Source organism: Belonocnema kinseyi, chromosome 6, assembly GCF_010883055.1.
Source record: "Belonocnema kinseyi isolate 2016_QV_RU_SX_M_011 chromosome 6, B_treatae_v1, whole genome shotgun sequence".
Classification (NCBI taxonomy): Eukaryota; Metazoa; Arthropoda; class Insecta; order Hymenoptera; family Cynipidae; genus Belonocnema; species Belonocnema kinseyi.
In genome coordinates this window covers 147,605,836-147,625,649 of record NC_046662.1, presented here as the reverse complement: position 1 = coordinate 147,625,649, position 19,814 = coordinate 147,605,836, and the positions used below count along the sequence as shown (strand labels likewise).

General features: G+C 35.2%; 1 protein-coding gene across 5 annotated transcripts in view; it reads right to left on the bottom strand.

The window, feature by feature from the left end:
* Positions 1–19,814, bottom strand: part of LOC117174284 (plant UBX domain-containing protein 2) — a 287,058-nt gene that overhangs the window by 183,239 nt on the left and 84,005 nt on the right. The gene's annotated exons all lie outside the window — the stretch shown is intronic.

Sequence of the window (19,814 nt, the reverse complement as noted above, 5' to 3'; positions counted from 1 at the left end):
AACATAAATGGCTGAAGTTTTGACAGGCGTCATTTGAAGGATCAAGCTCGACGAAAATGGTTCACATTAGTGAATACTAACGCCATCTCTTAGAATTTTCAGGTACTTATCAGACTGCCTAGTACGTCTTTCTTAAGAGTTTCTTAATAAAATATTTAAATATTAAACTTCTGTATCTGTTTATTTAAATGATTTGTAGCTTTAGTGGAATAATTACAATCAATTCAACATATTCTGTATAAAAACTTCTGTATTTTATATTAACTATCCTTATTTGCTTCTTTTTATTAAATTTGCTATAGAATATGAACGAAAATATTATTACACATATTGAAAATATTATTGCACAAGTTATTGAAGCATTGTTTAATTTCCTACTAGTATTTGTTAATTTATTCCAATTTCATTACATACTCTTCAAAGTAAATTTTGAAATTAAAAAGAAAGGAAAAAAAATTGCAATCACGAGATTTGAACCCGGAATGCAAAATTGATAGACTTAGACGCTACCGACTCAGCCACCACAGCTATTATATCGGGATATAGTTGAAAGTACTTCAAAAACTTGTTGACTCAGGGGCTTGACACAATACTTGGTGGATAAGCTTGTCATATTAAAAAATACTTCATCATTATTTAATTGGTTGATAATCCAGTATGCACCTTTTCGTATTTGCATGACATTAGTTTAAAAAAATATATGTCATAAACAAGCGATTCAATTCACGGGTGAACGTTAATGAGGTCAATGCGCATGCTCCAGTAGACAAAGACAGCAACCCAACGCAATCGTCTCTCTCTTTCTAACCGCTGACGCTCCCACTTGCCGCGCGCCTTTAGCATGCCTACTCTATCTGTATAAGCTCTTTAGTTTTATCTATCAGGAAGCAGTAAATCAAATTAATAGTCAAAAGCAGGAAGCCATGCGTAACCCCCATATCAAATGTCACCTATACACATGCATCTTTTGCGCATTTAAAAAAATAAAGGCAGAAGTTTTTTAGTTAATGTTCTTTTGAAGTTTTCAAAAAATATTTCTTCGAATTGCCACCCTCTCATGTGCACCTGAAGTAAACCATTTACGTTATTATCTTATCTCCCGAGCGGCGGCTCAGCTACCAAACGGGATCATGATTCACTACCCTGTACTCTTCTGCTCAAACCTGTTTAAACTTGCAAAACACATTTGTCAGAAATTACCCTCAAAATAATGATATCACACACTCTACATGAAAGACACCGACTATTTCTCAGAATTACATTAACAATAATCGATCGTATGATCGAATGATTTCGTGAATCATCCCTTAGCTCTACCTGGCTATCCACTTTTGAATCAGGAGCGTATCAATATAAATATTCGCCCGTAGCTTTATTATTAAATTCCAATTATGAAAATAGAACGGACTGTCTCAGGTATTAGGGCAGCTTGAAAATACAAAATTTAAAAAAATATATATCAAGTTTTTCAACGACGTAGTTTTATAGATAATTCAATGAAAAACATTGAAATTTTAGTCACTTTCAAACTGATAAACGTAACAGTATTGCATAGCAGCAACACTGTTCCCTCTATCCAGCTTGTCTGCTGTACCAAGCTATTCAAACGCACATGACAGTTGATCAGCGATGGTTAGGTTTTAATTGCGACGTTGCACGATCTACGAGTCTGCCGCTGGCATTGTAGTGGTAACTATAAGAATACACACATCCTACGAAGTCTGAGCCAGTAGCACACTGAAATCTTCACCATGCAGGTCCGTGAAACTTTTTCAATATAGTATGGCTTGACGACGCGCCACGGAACTCTACTTTTTATATGGGGATGGGATTTGCATACAACCTTAAAGGATATATCATTATTTAACCTCAAATTTCTAGATCTTAGCCCAAAACAAAAAACGAGTTATTTTTTCACCAAGATTAACCTGAAGCGTAGACGGATTATTCGAGCTTCTTGTGATCCTGAGCTTATGGAAATAATTGTTATCAGACACTTTAACACTGGAGAGACCTATACATACTGGACCGTGGCACAAAGCCGAATTCAGGACGTAACCTCACTGAAGAAGTCTCTCCGAAGCAGATACAAGCTTTTTCTTCGACAGCTTTTGTCTTCAAATCTGTCAGCGTTGAACAAAGTATCTTCGACTAACATGCTTTTCGTCCCGGTGCTACCCTTATCGTTTGGGGTGGTTCAATGTACGAAGAACGAGATTACGAACCTTAATATCCCATGCCGCCAAGGCAGAGGCAGACTTCTGAATCTCCAATATCCTCATAACCGAATTGTTGTGGGTACAGCTTACATTGTTGCAAATGCAAAAGATCCTCTCCTTAAAATGTTCAAGGAAACTCAAGATATTTGGCAAAGGAGATTTTTTGTACAAAGCCACGTAGCAGAAAGCCGAAAGCCTTGGTCTGAATTTGAACATGAGGAGTGAAGAAAGTGCATTACTCCATCTATACTATGTTCCCCGAGAGAAGGCCCTCCAGACGCGAATGGGGGTCGTCGTTTTCTGGTTGAGGGTGTCCTTACCTTTTTGTACACGTAGTTTCTTGATTTATCTTCTCATTGATCCATTAGTTCCAGTTTCATATTTATTACTTTCCTTGGGTAATGCAGGGCCTTCTCTCTGAGTACACAGTATAAATACTTCACTTCTAAAAGCTCAAGTAAAGAAAAAAAGGGCAAAATGTTCCGTCAACAGATTCTTGATAAGAAAATGCACGGTAACTCTTACAGCAATGCATAAATCAGTCCTTGTCGAAGGAGTTAGCTTTTGCTTTCCTCAGATAATCAGCACCTAATTCAGATACAGAGGGTTTCATTTTCGTATGTCAGCACGGTGTCAATTCCACCTTAGTATACCGAGACCGCATTTCACGATGTGAAGTTCCCAGAGATAACAGCAGAGCGTGTCATAGATACGCTGAGTATCTAGAACACATAAAATTCATTTGTTCCATACCCGCGGCAACCACGTATCTCGAAATACATAATGTAGTCATAAGAATGCTTTACTACCACCTTCGTCGTTCTTACGGTGTTGGGCGAGACCCGGCAATTTCAATTGTTATAAATAATATGAAGAATTACATGGTATTTGTGTGCTTTGACAGAAAAATATTATTTAGCTTAATCTATGTAGCTTAATTTATTAGCGAAAATACATTAATGGACCACTGTGCGCAGGAGAGGGGCTGTGCGCTGAGTAATTCTCCTGACTACTACTTCCAATCGAGCATGGGAATCCTTCCATGCATTATTGCGAGTATTTGTAAAACCCGAGAGGAAACCGAGCCGATGATACCGCCGATCCGTCACTCTGGTTAGATTCGTATAAGTGCGTATAAGTTAAGGCCTCGCATTTGCCATTTGCATGATCATTTTTTTAGATCTATAGACTGCTGAGATTTTTTAATTATTAAATACTAATGGTTATCTTATTAATGTAATAAATATAGGAAGCAGATTCGAAGTCCAAATGTCAAATTTAGTATTATTCTACATAGCGGTTTCGTAACAACTCTAAAAGAGGCTAATCATGTATCCTGAGTTTGGGGAAAAAGCCAAATAGAAAATTCTAAAGTTTGGATATTTGTCCTTTCTTAAAATTGTGTTTCGTTATGCAGATACTAGGAAATCCGGGAACGTGCTTAATGAGAAGTAATTCATATCCATTTATTATAATTTTACGATGAACAAGAAATCTTAAACCTAAAACCTACAAGCAACGCTCAGATTTTAACCGGGGGGAAGGGGGGTAACTCTCTTTTTATTGTAAATTTAAAGATTTATACCTAAAATAAACAACAACATAAACAAGAAATATATATACTCGTTTATTAATTTATTTTACAAACTAAATTGTTTATCTGTGCATTTAGTTGAAAATTAAAAAATGGAACTGTTTTATTGGTGAAAAGTTTGGCAGTGTATTTACAAATGCGGAAAATTTCATCAAATTATACTCCTTAAATGGTGTATTTTGAACATTTCAATGGATTTGAAAGGACTTTAAAGATGATTTTCTTAAATTCTGCTTCGTGGCATTATTAAGGCTCAGCAAATGTGACGTAATTATAAACCAACTCTCAACATATTTAGCTCGTTGTGCCATTTGTGACAGTTTGATAATAACTCTGAAAGAGGCCGTTCATATATCCCGAGTTTGTGGATAAAGCCAAATAGAAAATTCTTAGGTTTGGATATTTGTCCTTTCGTCAAATTGTGTTTCGTTATGTAGATACTAGGAAATCCGGAAACGTACTTAAATATAAGTAATTCTAATCAATTTATTATAATTTAGCGGTGAACAAGAAATTTAAAACCTAAAAATTACAAACAACGCTGAGATTTTTAACCGGGGGGGGGGGGAGACTCTTTGTTTTTTATCAATTCAAAGTTTTAAGCCTAAAATAAACAACAACAACAAAAAGATATATATGTATATATAGTCGTTTATTTATTTTATGAACTGAATTATTTATCTGTGCATTTACTTGAAAATTAAAAAATTGAACTATTTTGTTAGTGAAAAGTTTGGCAGTATATTTACAAATGCGTAAAATTTCATCAAATTAAACTCCTTAGACGGTGTATTTTAAACATTTCAATGGATTTGAAAGGACTTTAATGAAGATGATTTTCTTAAATTCTGCTTCGTGCTATTATTAAGGCTCAGGAAATGTGACGTAATTATAAACCAACTCTCAGAATATTTAGCTCGCTGTGTCCTTTGTATCAGTTTCGTATTAATTCTAAAATAGGCCAGTCATGTATTCCGAGTTTGGAGGAAAACGAAACAGAAAATTCTAAAGTTTGGATATTTGTCCTTTCTTAAAATTGTGTTTCGTTATGCAGATACTAGGATATCCGTAAACGTACTTAAAGATAAGTAATTTAGATCAATTTATTATAATTTAAAGGTAAACAAGAAATTTAAAGACTAAAAACTACAAATAATGCTAAGATTTTTAACCGGGGGGGGGGGGGGGGGGGCTCTTTTTATGATAAATTCAAAGACTTAGGCCTAAAATAAACAACAACAAAAAACAAGATATATATATATATGTATGTATATATAATATGTGTGTGTATGTGTGTGTATATTCGTTTATTTATTTATTTCTATTGTGATGCCCAGAAGATGGCCGGATATTAACAGATGGGATCACATAAACTCCCATATAATACAACGCTGCTGAAGGCTGGTGACCTTCTCAGCATAAAAACAAAAACATAAACCGAAGAGGACTCTCTCAGTTCCACATGACGAATTGCTACTTAACTTTGATATGATTTCGACTCAGAAAATAAACTTATTGCATAAAGTGGTAGATGGGCGTATAATCTAAACAATGAATAATACTAACTATAAAATAGCCTCAAAAAGGAAGGGAGCTTTAATTGACAAAGGGCATGCACACGGTAAATCTAAAGGTCATATTTCAGGCGAAAAATGGAAACTGAGTGTTTGGAATGCTAGGGGGGTGAATGATCTCAAGGTAAAAGAATTGCGAGAAACTAGAGACGTGAGGAAAGTATATATTTTATGTGTGTCTGAAACAAAGAAAAACAGACGCGAAAGTAGAGACATAGAAAACGGAGTGTTGAAAGGCAGATTTGAACTATGGTCAGGAGTACATAGTGAATCATATGGTAGGCAAGGAGTAGGTCTGATTTTGAATGAAAGATCGAAGCAGCGTCTCGGAGATCATGATTTCCTATCGCCTAGAGTGCTGTGGGCTTGAGTGAAAGTAGAAATCAGAAGATTATTTATCATAGCATGCTACGCGCCAGTTAATAGTGATCCCATAGAAGTAAAAGACGCCTTCTGGAACACTTTAAATGACACAATAAATACTTGCGAACATGGGGAACGAAAAATTCTGCTAGAAGACATGAACGGATGGGTGGTCATCCAAAATCAGGATACCGAAAGAGCGCTAGGTAATTTTGTGGATCTAAGAACAAACTATAACGGAGATAATTTAGTTGGTCTGTGCTTAGAAAAGGGTCTGTTTATTACAAATACTTGTTTTAGGCATAAAATGATCCACATGTTCTGAATGCAACACTCATCATGACCTTCTGATCTCCAAAACTAACTTCGGTCGGGCCTGGAGGAAAAAGAAAACAAAGAAAATAAAACAAACGCGGATAAAAATTGAGAACCTACAGCAACAGGATGTGCGAATAGATTTCCAAAATAAGATAACTGAAATCATAGATAAGGCATCCTGGGAGGCGCTTATAAACAACAAAGATATAGAGGGCGCATGGACGAAGTTCCGGGATATCATTGTTAGGTGTGCGATCGAAGTGTGCGATACGGCGGTTAGGTACAGGAAAGCTTTGAACATCACAGGTCTTAGCGTGGAGGCAAGAAATAAACGTATAAATGATTACAGACTGCTATATTATGCGGACGGGATACTGGAAGCTTTCAGAGATTATTTTAGGGGATAAATCGGAGATGAAATTATAGGAGGCCACAACTGCGATGTAGAACACGATTTGTTAGAATACTCAATTGAGAAAGTCTGTGTCACTGAGGTAGGGGATATAATTAAGAACTTGAAAAACGGTTCGACTGCCGGGGTAGAAAGTATTAACGCTGAAATGCCTAAACACGGTGGCGAGTACATACCACATAGACTGTGCGAATTGATAAATTTATGTTTTGAGATGGGAGAAGGAGGAAGGATAGAAGGAGCCCTCTGCTCTTCTGCATCACATTTTGGCCTCTATCTCTCATACTCGGCAATTCTCCTGGATACTTCTGCGACGACACTAATCATCGCAGCAGTAGGTCACTTATGTATTTTACACATGTGACCTGAAGATTGATGATTCTGATGCAAGAAAACTCCAACTTGATTTAATAATCGTCAAGGGGTACACGGAACAGATTGGTATGGACTATGGATTGAAAAAATATGCCAAGTTACATCTGAAAGTAGGAAAGATTACTGGCGTTCCCGAGGACTCTAAGCTTGTGGATATAAATCTTATTAGACACCTTAATACTGAAGAAATCTGTAAATACTTGGCCGCGTCTATGATCTCCTCCAATATTACTAGTCTCAATGACTTGATGTTCCGAACGTAGATGACTTAAGTAACATGGTAGCAGTACTATTTTACATGTTAAATGATGTGTTTATACAGAAATCTCATTTTGTAGTTTGAAAAAAACTATCCAGTCACTTTGAATGTCACTCGATCCTACATTCTAGGATGTTTTATTTTACTTTTTGAGACCATAAAACAAAAACTGTTCAGTTTGATTTACTTAAATTAAAACACTTTGTTTTAATGCTTCAAAATTTTTTAATTCACTCAATGCCTTAAATTTATTATAATTGAACTGGATTGCTACTGGCAGAATTTCCCATGCCAGGCAGGCAGATAATGAAAAGGGCAGAGACTAAGAGGAACACAAAAATTCATACAAAACATAGAGTCTATTCAGCTCATCAGAAATACCGTGGGAGAGCATCAAGTGGGGTACTACAATGAAAGAGGAATTGGTGCGTTCCTATTATAAACGTGCGAAGTTAGAAACAAAAAGCGAAAAAGGATACAACTTCAGGACAAAATTTGCTGCAAAGTATCCTAATATACAAGAAGATTTAGTAAGAAAACTTATCGGAGGGTTGATATGGTTTAAAAAAAACTTCGATAATTTACATCAGTTAAAAGAAGCTGCAGAGCATGATCAAGCAGCGGCAGTTATCTTCTCGTTTAATCTGATAATGATCTAGAGCAACCATATATTCTGGAGGCAGATGAACTAATTCAACCAGAGGCAGAAGTAGAAGTTCAGCAATCAAAGTAGCGAATAAAATGGTCATACCATATCAACAGAGATGTTATGCGCATTTAGTTTTCGTAGAGAAAAGTGGGCAAAGTGTAAAGAGAGACCATCATCGTCTCTTCTTACTTGGGTACTCGCAGCTAGCCACAAGAATAAATGAACCGAATCTAAAAGACCAAGAACGCACATTACTTAAAAAGAATTTGCTTTTAGATGTTGAACCAACTACAATCAAAATGAAAATGGATCAGAAGCCTTCTATTGATGAAATCCCTCTCTAAGATGTGGAATGCGAGGAGCTGATTGAAACTGAAGTCACAGGTGCTAAGGGTAATGAAGATTAAATAACGGAACCACATCCAGATATTAACAGCCACGTTGCTTTAAATAACGAAATCCCAGAAAAACTGAAGCACCCGGAAAGGAATACTGGTTGGGCTTTACTGAAGTTCAGATATGTAGAACCAGCGCAGTATTTGCCATGGGAATGGCAAAGTAAGGTGGAAATTGGGTCGATAGAGTCAACATAAGAAAGAATCTAGAACCAGAAAACTACTACCATAATCAAGATGGTAAATTCATTTCGATCAACATGGTGAATTTTGAATTGTGTAATAATAATAATTATTACAAATATTCATTTAAAGAAAAAGATCCTCTAAGCTCCGGTTGGAGTCGAACACCACGGTCAGATAGTCTTAACAGTAAGCTACGTAGGACCGAGAATCCTTTTTTCCACATAGAGGAAGCTTTGTAATGGTAACAATTCCAAAAAATGCAATGCAATTGATGAAATTCCAGGGTGTTTAGAGCAAAATTCCATTTACAAATTCTCGGATTTCCCGAATCAAAAATAACGTTTTTCGCGGTTTTTTCTGTGATGTGTTTAGCTATTTCAGAAGTGTGAATCTGAGTTAGCAGAGTGTCCAGACCTCTTTTTTTAAATCTGTGCATTAAAATAAGAAAATCGATGCGCTATATAGCGTGCAACTAACTCAGATTCTCTAACCCAGAATGATTTCAAAGAATTACAAAGATGAAAAAGTATTACAGAAAATAGTTTAAAATAAGCAATCACGTGTATTACAAAAATGAGATATGTACTACTTTTAAACATAAATTTAAAACAAGAAACGGCCAACGTTTAGCTGGGCATCCACTATTGATCTTTTGCGTTGCTCGTCTTAATTAAGAATTTTTTTATCGCATTCGTAAAAATAAAAGATGAATTTTTAGAATAAACATTCAAACATGTAACACTGCATCCCGTTAGATTTTTTGGTTTCAGACGTTCCAGTCACTTGCAATCATACCCCCCATAAAAAAGAGGACTTTTGATTCACCGCAAAAAACAGATATAAAATGTTGATAAAAAAATTATGTAACATTTTTTCTTGTTTTTCAAGTTTTAAATTACATGTATGAAAATATCCAAACCTATGAAGTCGATTTTTGTTCACTTACCCGCCCATTAAAAATCACAAAAATTAGAAATCGAGAATGGGGGAGGGAATACCCTTAAATCGGAAAGTCTTGAAGCATTCTCGAGAAGGAAGTGAATTGGATAAGGCTTTGAATTCTTTTCTGGCATTTTCAGCCTTCGTACTAGAAATCCATTTTTTGGTCAGCAGGTCATCCAACCTTTTGGTTAGCCTTCGAAGAGTGGTATTAGGATGATCGTATATCAAGGTTGGATTTAAGCAAGAAATATATTGTTAGTTTGTGATTGAGCGGAGATCTTTTCTCCGTCAAGATCTTTTAGGTCTGGAGTATTTCTAAGCACTTCTCTAGTCGCAAAACCTGAATCCTTCTTAGAACCCAAAAGATTTTCGTTATTTCATATATAACCCAGTTAAATCAGAAATGGCTCTACTCATGTGGTCAAAAACTCAAAAAACGCTAGTTTGAGTCTAATCAGTTTATCTTTGACAGCAGAGGCGAAAGTTTGATAGTTCTTTTTAGTAAGGATAGTCAACAGTGCCTTACGCTTCTTCATTAAATTTGTTTCTTCTTCAGTCACTTTCTCCCTCCTTTCATTGTTTATCTGTCCTTAATCCCTTTTGTTCATTTCTTGTTCTTTCTCAATATTTTTTAGGAAGGTTACATATGCTTTCAATGGATCTATCATTGTTGTAAACCTTCTACATATTTTACCATTTTCTATCCAAGGCACATCGAAAATCATTATCGGAAAATTTTGAGAGCCTGTGATTTCAGAGTAATCTTGGCGCCTGGCAGGGGAATCTTTAAAAAAGTAATAAGCAGCGCGAAATACTTTTATTAAATTCCAATGAGAAGCATTCATGTCAGCCTTAAATCCTCCGTGCGTAGAATGAATACCACAACTATCGATATCCAATAATTCAGAATAATCATTTGAAGACTCTTTTAACTCTTAGCACAAACCATCAAGCATTTTAAATTTAACATTTGTGCCATCCATACCCATTTGGATAACTTTGCCCAAGTTTTATTCCTACACACCAGCTTTGATTCCTTCACGAAAGTCTACGGCCTGTGTGTGGTCTAAGAAAGTCGTATCCAGATATCTTGTAGCAACTTCATTTGTCTCCTCGCATCAGTACCTTATTCTCCAATCCACCTGCTGACGCTGTGCAATTTTATTGAAAGATTCATCGCAGCTCACTACAAGATGAGAACAGTTGTCGATAATCGATTCCAGTTTCATCTTGAAACCCCGTTTTTTATAATAAGACTTTTTTCATTAACATAATTCAAATTTGATGCAAGAACGCAAAAACTTCCTTGATTCGAGTCATATCGAGTGACCTATAATATTGAAGGGAACCTTCTCACATAAATTGTCCAAAAAATTGATTTTTTATTTCTTTCATTGATCGATTGCATATACATTCAGAAATACCTGTGTAAAATTGTGGGCTGAAATTCGAAAAATTGCAGGAGATATAAATTTTGTGTCGCGTCATGTTGTGTACCCGTTCCAGGTGCGCTCGATCTATTGTGCTAGCAGCTTGTCCAGCGTCGTATTTCGAACGGATTAAAAGCGTGCGCGTACCTAATATGGCTCTCAAAATTGAAAAAAACTGGGTACTGTCGACCTTCACGACCGCGACTTGCACGTTTTTTCCTATAAAACATGTTTTTGAACTAGCGTGCGCGATAGCTCAAGAAGGGCATGACCGATTTCAAAAATATTTATATTAAATTAAAGTGCATTTAATTCTTGATAGAATGAATCTATTGAAACGAAAAAAAATAGTGTATTACTTTTAACTCAAAAAATTGACAGGAACAATTAAAAATATTGCAAAATGCGGTGTGAAATTTTTAAAACAGGGCTTATTCATACTGAAAAAACAAGTAATTCTATAAAAGACTCAAAAATAAACAAAAAATGTCTTACACTCTTCGTTCTAGAATCAATTCCCAAGGCTCTGCACAGCACGCAATTTACTCTTGCAAAAACTGCAAGGTCAATTTTGACAGCTCAGATCTTAGGACTGACTCATAATTTTTTCAAACCATTTATTTTGTAGTAATAGTTAATAAAAACATTTCTTTAAAATTAAATATTCCTGCAATTAATAATTTTTTTATTCAAGCGCGAAGTTAAGGCGCTACAAACTCCACCTATATGAGAATTTTCCTTTAATACTGTTTATTGAAGAGTACGAAAGTTATGTTCATTTACAATATTTGAAACATTCGTTGTGCGTTTAGTCTCGACCTTTTTTCGTATTAAATAGCGAAGAAAATCATGGAAATGAAGGTCGAAAAAGAATAATAGGTACGATAATTCTTTCGAAACGTTTCGGTCACTGTATGGACCCTCATGAGTCAAATAAAAAACATTAATTAAGTCTGTAAAGAACATGCAAATAATGTAGAATATATAATATAAAAAGAAAATAATTATTAGATAAAAGATTTAGGAGGATAAAAGGAGGCGCTCAATTTTAAATCAGAGTAAAAATTCAACAGAAACACAATAAAAAGGATGTAGAACATATAAATATTAAAAACATATGAATAAGAATATAAATAAATAAAGGCGGAAGCCCGGCATCCTGTTTGGACGTGAAGACGACTGACTGAACAACTAAAAACGAGTTACGAGTATTCAAACAAGAAAAAAAGAATGTGACAAAAAACTCGATAAAGTAGAAAGAAACTTTAACATGGAAATTAAAATCTTGTAAGATTATTAAGAAATTAATTAATCATTATGAATCATATTTCTGTTTTAAGATATGAAAATCGATTTAATTTTGAGTTTATACCAGATTCTGATGGGATACGTGAGTTCAAACTAAGCAATCCAGATGTGATGTTTAATAATGCTGATAAAGGCAATGCTGCGATTGCTATGTCTAAAACTGATTAACATAAAAAATTACTAATATCTTAAATGATAATTAATTTTATTCCTTATCCAAATTTGAATACTCTCCTACTTTTCAAGACAAAAACAATAATTTAATGTCTGACTTACAATTTAATAATTTCATTTCTCCTTACCAAGCTAAAGAACACAGAATTTACTCAGCCATCACTCCAAGAACCTACGGCCTCCCTAAAATCCATAAACCTGATGCCCCTCTAGGACTAATGGTTTCCACTATTAACGGTTCTCTATACAAATTATCTGCCTTTTTGTCCAAAATTATAAATAATGTTATCGGAAAAACGACTCACATGTTACAGATACCTTATCCTTTGTAAAAAAAAGTTATAATATCCCTCCTGATCACGTCTTGGTTTCTTTAGATGTATTTTCCATGTTTAATAACATTCCTATACCTGATGTTTCAAACTGTGCGATTCTAAGATGGCCTGAGCTTTCAGAATTTTACAGGCATTCCACTTCATTATTTTTTTAATTGCGTTGCATTATTTTTAAATTTTTACCCTTTTTAAAATTTGCTAATTTCTCTTATAAATAGACAAAATGGCTTAGCTATGAGTTCTTTCCTCTCACCTGCATCTGCCAATTTTGTTATGAAAAAACTCGAATCTCACGGTCTCAAAAATCTCCCTTTTTCAGTTCCATTTTTCTTTCGTTCACGTACATCATATGATCGCAGTTGTTCCTAAAGATAAAATCCATATACTCCTTAAAAAACCATTCTTATAATCCCAATATTAAAATTACTATAGAAGTTAGAGAAAATTCAAAAATTAGTTTTTTTAGACACTTTTATTACAAGATGTGATGGTTTTGTAAAAATTGATTGGTTTAAAAACAAACTTGGTCTGGTTGTTATTTAAATTATAACTCTTTTCATTCTATTGGCCAAAAAATTAGTTTGGTCACAGGCCTTTTTACAGAATTCGTTGTTTATAAATACAATTGCACCGTCTGTCCCTTTTCTTATATGGATAAGACTGGTAGACCTTTAGAAACCAGTAGTTGTGAACACAGGTATTCTATTTCTCATCCTCATACATTTGTCCATACTGCTCTTACAAAACACTATATTGATACCGGGTTTAATTTGTATTTAGATAATTTTGAGATTTTATCTATGGAGAACAATAGAGCTCGTAGAATAATAATTAGAAACTTTTTTATCAAAAAAGTACCAAATACTGTTAATCTGTGATATGAAAACAGCTTTATACTCGGATAGCTTTCTACTCAACGAGATGTCAGCCTTTCCCCCTCATTTATTTATACTCTTATTTATTTGTTTTTAATATTTATATGTTGTACATCATGTTTATTGTGTTTCTGTTGAATTTTTCTTCTGGCTTACACCTCGATTTTTAACTTATAGCAGGTATGTTTGTTTGTCTATCACACTAACCTTTCGTCTTTTCATTTTCTACATTATTTGGGTATTTTTTACAGTCTTAATAATTTTTTTTTCTTTGGCTGATGAGGGAACAACCAGTGATAGAAACGTTTCGAAAGAATTATAATACCTCTTCTTCTTTTTCACTTTTCCAGCTTGAAAAATTACCATATCAAACACAAAATTGAATTTTTCTCATTCAGCATTGTATTTGAACATTTGTTTTATATTACAGTCCAAGTCAAATAACTTTCCAACTTCGGGGCTGTAAGGGGTGGAAGGAATTCTAGGAATTGCCGACTTATTGGATGTCCCCTCTATTATCAAGATATTAGGTGCGCGCATGCGTAAATCATGGACGCAAATCATGAGCGAAATATCACACGTAGTGGGATAACCACAATTAGTGTGCGTTCCGGTACATGTAATGATGTTTTACAGGGAGTGTACACTTAACGGATGGAAAGTTATCGGACTTGTGCTGTATTTTTTAATTCTGTATTTTTTGTACATTTATATTTTTAAATTGATCAAAATAAAAAATTTAGTTTATCTATTACTTAAAAAATCACTAATGCTTCCTCTATGGAGAAGCAAATAAACTGCTAACAGGAAGTACAGTTCTCATGAAATGAGCACCATAGCATTATAAATACAAACAAAGTGCGGAATTTAATATCTTGATCATGGAAGTAGTAGTTTTTTGGTTCTACATCCTTTTTTATATTAAGTCAATCGGTCCAATTTGCTTATCACTTTGCTTAAATCCATATTCAACTTGATTTTTAATAGCAAATACTCCATTTATAGCGCTAGATCTACGGCCCACATTATAAAGGTTGCAGAGATTACCTTTGTGTTGGTTCTACATCTCTTAACTTTATTAAAACTCGACCAAATTCCTTTCAAGGTACTGCAGTTTATCTGCGATTTCGCTATTAACGTCAACGGGACTTATGTCTTCAGCATAAATTAGCTCTTCGTTATCCGAGGCCATCTGTTTTTGGAAGCTGTGGTAGTACTGGAGCATCGTGTGGTTACACATGAACATCAATAGCATGATCATTTTATATTGCTTCACCAGTCGCAGCTTGGTCTTGCAGTGCAGCTGCCTATACCTGATATTCATTATTGATGTTTTCTTCTCGCCAAATCAACCTGTCGTTTAATCTCCGTTGCTCTGTCTTCTGAGATAAGTAGATCATTCCTGATGTCCTTCACCTTTGCGAGAAGATCTCTGACTGCAACTTTCTGTATGTCCAGGCGTCCTAACGATAGGATGCCAACGCACGCGATCGACTAGATGATACTTAACCAAAAATATAAACAATAAAAAGCCAGTCGTGTCGCGCGCTTTGGCATCCTACCGTTAGGACGCCTCGATGTGACGATGCTATGAAGAAAACTTTGTCCTAGATATGTAGACCTTTTCGCTTTTAATTTCCAACTTCGCGCTTTCATAATAGAGAAGCAACAATTTTCTTCATCATTGGTTGACTGCAAATTGATAATGTTAGCCAAAGTATCCTCAGCACGCACAATTAATGTTGAACTGTTCACCTTTTATCGCAAATGTTCTTTCTGGCCCCCCTTTTGACTTGTGAGATCAGCCTGACCATCTCGCAGCTCACCATCACCACCATTTAGCAGGCTGTGGCCCCCAGTGATGACTCCAGGGACGCGCCGACAATCCTCGGCAGAGGAACATCGTTTCAAAATACTCAATATACTATGCTTTGTATGTGTTTTGGTGTCCCACTTATTCCGTTTTCTCCTTGTTCTTTGCCTGTCTGGCATGCGAAATCCTGCCAGTAGCAATTCAGATAAATTGTAATGCATTTACGGGGTCACATGCGATTTGAAATTTCAAAAAGTGATTTATTCTCTATTTTTTATCTGATAGTAGACTAAGAAATGGCGAGCGCGATGATTGCTGGCTTTAACGGTACAGATTACTGGGGGAAATTTTTTTCGGTAAGCGCGATTTCTTTAAAGACAACAGACTCCACCGTATGTATTAAGTTTCCCATCGCACTTACTATGGTAAAGAACCGTAGTCAGTTTGACTCCGGTTATGGTTTTACCTTTTTCAAGATATTTCACGAATATTATGCCATGTGCATCCCAAAATACGGAGGCCATAACCTTTCCGACCCATTGTTGCGTGTTTGGATGCTTCGGAGCACTTTGGCCCGGTGGAACCCACTGTTTTGCCTGTTGAGTTGACTCAGGAGTGTAGTAGTGGATCCAGGTTTCATCCATGGTTATGAATCGGCGCAAAAACTCGGTCGGCTTACGCGAAAATAATGCCAAATGCTGCTGGGAAGTTGTCACATGAATTCGTTTTTGGTCCACTGTGTGCAGAGTCCGGGTAATACTTATCCAGCTTGTCCTTGGTCTCGGATATCGTTTTCTTGCGAAGATAGTAGTGTTTGATCAAAACTCGAAACTCAGATTTTTCCATATTAAAAAAAACTCGGAGGTTAGTCGCTTCTCAGTGCTGTAACTTGTAAATGCGTAAACATAAATGGCTGAAGTTTTAACGGGCGTCATTTGAAGGATCAAGCTCGACGAAAATGGTTCACATTAGTGAATACTAATACCATCTCTTAGAATTTTCAGGTACTTATAATACTAATGCCATCTCTTAGAATTTTCAGGTACTTATCAGACTTGTCCAAAAACATTGTAAAGATTTTGTTTTTTCTCCAATTAAGTTGTAGTTTCTCAAAAAAGCATCTTTGATTTTTAGGAGGCTTTTATATAATATGTTTTTGTATCTTTTAATTTAATTTGGTGTTACACATCAATATTACTGGTGAGTAGCCAGGATTGGTAGTTACTTGCCTTAAATTTACTCCATGCAGGCTCTTTGTTGGATTTTGTTTTTTCAAATTTATTTCAGAAAAATTGTTTAGATACATATGCTAGTAGTTCAAAAGTCAATAGACGACTATTGTTTTGTAAATTTGTTAAATAATTATTACAAGCAGAGAAAGTAGTCTTTAAAAGTAGGGTAGTTTTTACTAAGCTTATTCTTAAAATAATACAATTTTGAATAAAAAAGTGACTCCTAAAAATATATATTATTAGATTCAGAATTTCAAGAAACCTGCAAATCCGTCAAATGTCAGAGAAGTCTTTTGAGCAAATTTTTGTAACTACCGCCAGGATCTTAGTAGTTATTTGCCTCAGATTTACTCCATGCAGATACTTGTTGGATTCTGTTTTTTCATATTGATTTAAGAAAAATTGTTTAAATAGATACATATACTTGTAGTTGAAAAGTCAATAGACGCCTATTGTTTTGTATGTTTGTGAAATAATCAGTACGAGCCGAGAAATTAGTCTTCAAAAGTAGGGTAACTTTGACGCCAACAGTATCGAATCAGGTTGCTGACACGACGTATACTCAGTATACGTATACGATTATAAGGCGACATGCCTCATAATCGTATAAGGTATACGATTATAAGGCGACATGTTTGATCTCATAAGAAGCTTCGTAGAAGTATACGTAGTGTTGCCTTGGGCTTGTCTTGGCGTCTTGAGTTTGCACTGCCAGATGTGGGAACACTAGTATTGAATGAAAATACCGTAATCTGAGGCTCCACTCTACCTGCCCCTTCTCAGCGTTGAATGAAAATCCCGTAATCTGAGACGCCAGCGTCCCTGGCCCTTTTTAGTAGGGATTTCTTCTCTGTTAGCTGGACGAACATGCGCATCCAATTTTTTAAAAGTTTTTGAAGTAACGATTTGTAAATATAGTATTCGGAATCTGCAGGGTTTCACGATTCCCGGAATATGTAATGTGTCTGAAAAGTTGAAAATTTGAATACGCTAAATGTACGTCCACCACGACTAAGAGAATTGTTTTCATGCAATAGAATTTTATACGTTTTTTGCAAGCAACGACAGACACGACAAACGTGTAGATAAAAGTTTGCGAGTTCAAAAAAGTAATATCAAATACGGCAATTGTTATTTTACGATATCTTTCATTTCGTACGATTAAAATTAAAAAATTACATTTTAGGGGAAAAATATTCTCCTGGAATTGAAAAATGACGTAGCCGGCGCAAAACGAATGCGAAATCTTCCTTTTATAAGCTGAAATTTTAAACAGAATATGTTTCTATTCTTCCAAATATTATTTAAAAGATTCTTCTAATAGGTAATAGAATAAACCCATCCTGTCAGATTTATGCGGGTCTTTATCAAAACTCAGAATTTTGATAATTGCGGCCAATGGCAGCTCTTCTTATGGGAAACTAGCAGAACTAGTACGAGCAGCCCAGGTAGAAATTTGGTATATTCACCACACTCACTCCAGTGAACGAAAACGGACTCATGACGGTGGCCCAGCGTAAACATTGCCGTTACCAACAGTAATGAAAGCTTTAGCAGATAGAGCGTTTGGAAATTCACGTCATTAGGTTAGGCCTTTATGTCTCACCCATCAGACAGGATTCTGTTAACGCGCGCTTTTCTCAAAACTCTAGTTTTAAAGTCTGTGCAAATGATTTTTCAAAAACTAATGAGCCGATTTTATTTAAATTTGGCGCACTTCTTATAGATAGGATTGACTAGTGATTGAACGAAGGTTTTTTTCTTTGATCACATTTCATTTTACAAGGTAATTTAGTAAACACGTAGAAGTTTTAAAATGAAACTTGAAAACTTACCTAATTATTACCGGAAATGAAAAGATAACCTATTCTTCGTAGAACCCATCGAGCTGTACATTTTTGTACTCTTAAGCAACAATTTTCATAATTTCTTAAATTTGTCGACTGCAATTTGTTCATAAACGTTTTCCTCTTATTCATGAATTTCTTCAAATTTTTTCCATTGTCTGTTGTGGGGCCATTTACAAAATACGTGATACATTTTTCAGGCACTTCTGACACTCTCCCAGCCTTGCGTGATACTTTTTCTATTGGTCTTAACATAGAAAATGATAGTTCGGTAGATCCCCCCCAACCTAAACGTATCACGTATTTTGTGAATGAACCCTGTACAAAAAATAATGTCCTAAAGTTGACTCTTCTTAAATATGCCCGAAATTCCTTAATTTTCTTTTTACATTTTTCATTCTGCAAAGCACAAAAAATATTCAAATTGCCGTCTTTAAGTAACATAGGTACTTCTTAGCTGCCATCAGAGGTAGTGCAGCATTCTTTGCTGAAAGCTTTCCGCCCAAAGATGCCCCAATATGCATTTTGCATTCATGTTAAACAGTTTTATTATATTTTATCAATAAATTCACTGATCAAGCCATTCGCTCGATAATGTATTTACCTCGCGCTACGCCCTCGGTCTTCGTGCACAGACCTTTTGAAACTAAAGGTCAAAGCATCGACAGCAGTAATTTGGTGATTGTGAAGTCTCTTTTGTTAAACCTCCTTTGGCTTTAACGAACACATTGTCATCACGTACCTCATTGCTTCGCACTTAAGATTATCCCTGAAATTGGATATAATTCCAATAAATTTATATTATTATAATTCAGAACATGCAGTGGTATTAAAACGGACATAGTTTCATTGTCGCCTTTCAAAAAAATAATAAATGCGTATTATTTGAAAAAATTTTTGTTATAAAAAATTTTATTGCAACTTTTGTCGTTTTTCCAAAAACTGAATTTGCTCATTTCCAATTTTATTTTTATGATTTAAACTTTACACATACGGTCTACTGAGCAGCCTTACTGTATTTTAACTACTAAATTATGTCCCTAACAACAGTAACGCAGACTTTCTCAATAGAATTTTCTACCGCATCGTGCTTTAAATCGCAGTTGTGGTGCTCTATTGCTTCATCTCCTAATAACTGACTAAAAGAGTCTCTTAAAACGGCTAGGATGGAGAGTCTAGTTTTAATAACAGTCCCACGAAACTTCAATTTATGAGGGGGAGCGAATAGTTTCAACCAAGAGTCATATCTTGTTCGTGTTTTATGCTGAGAAGGTCACCAACCTTCAGCATCTTTGTGTTAGATAGGTATTTTTTATATCAAAAAATTCATTAGGATAAATTTTTCAAACTTTTACATACACTAAGAGTGTACCAAAGGCCAATCTAATAGAATTATTTTTTCAAAAGTTATTGTGCTCACAGACATTTTTTAAAGACCATTCTTAAAAACCTGTTTTTCGAATTCAGGGGGTCTTAAAACGTAGACATTGGATAAAAACTGGGGGGGGGGGGGG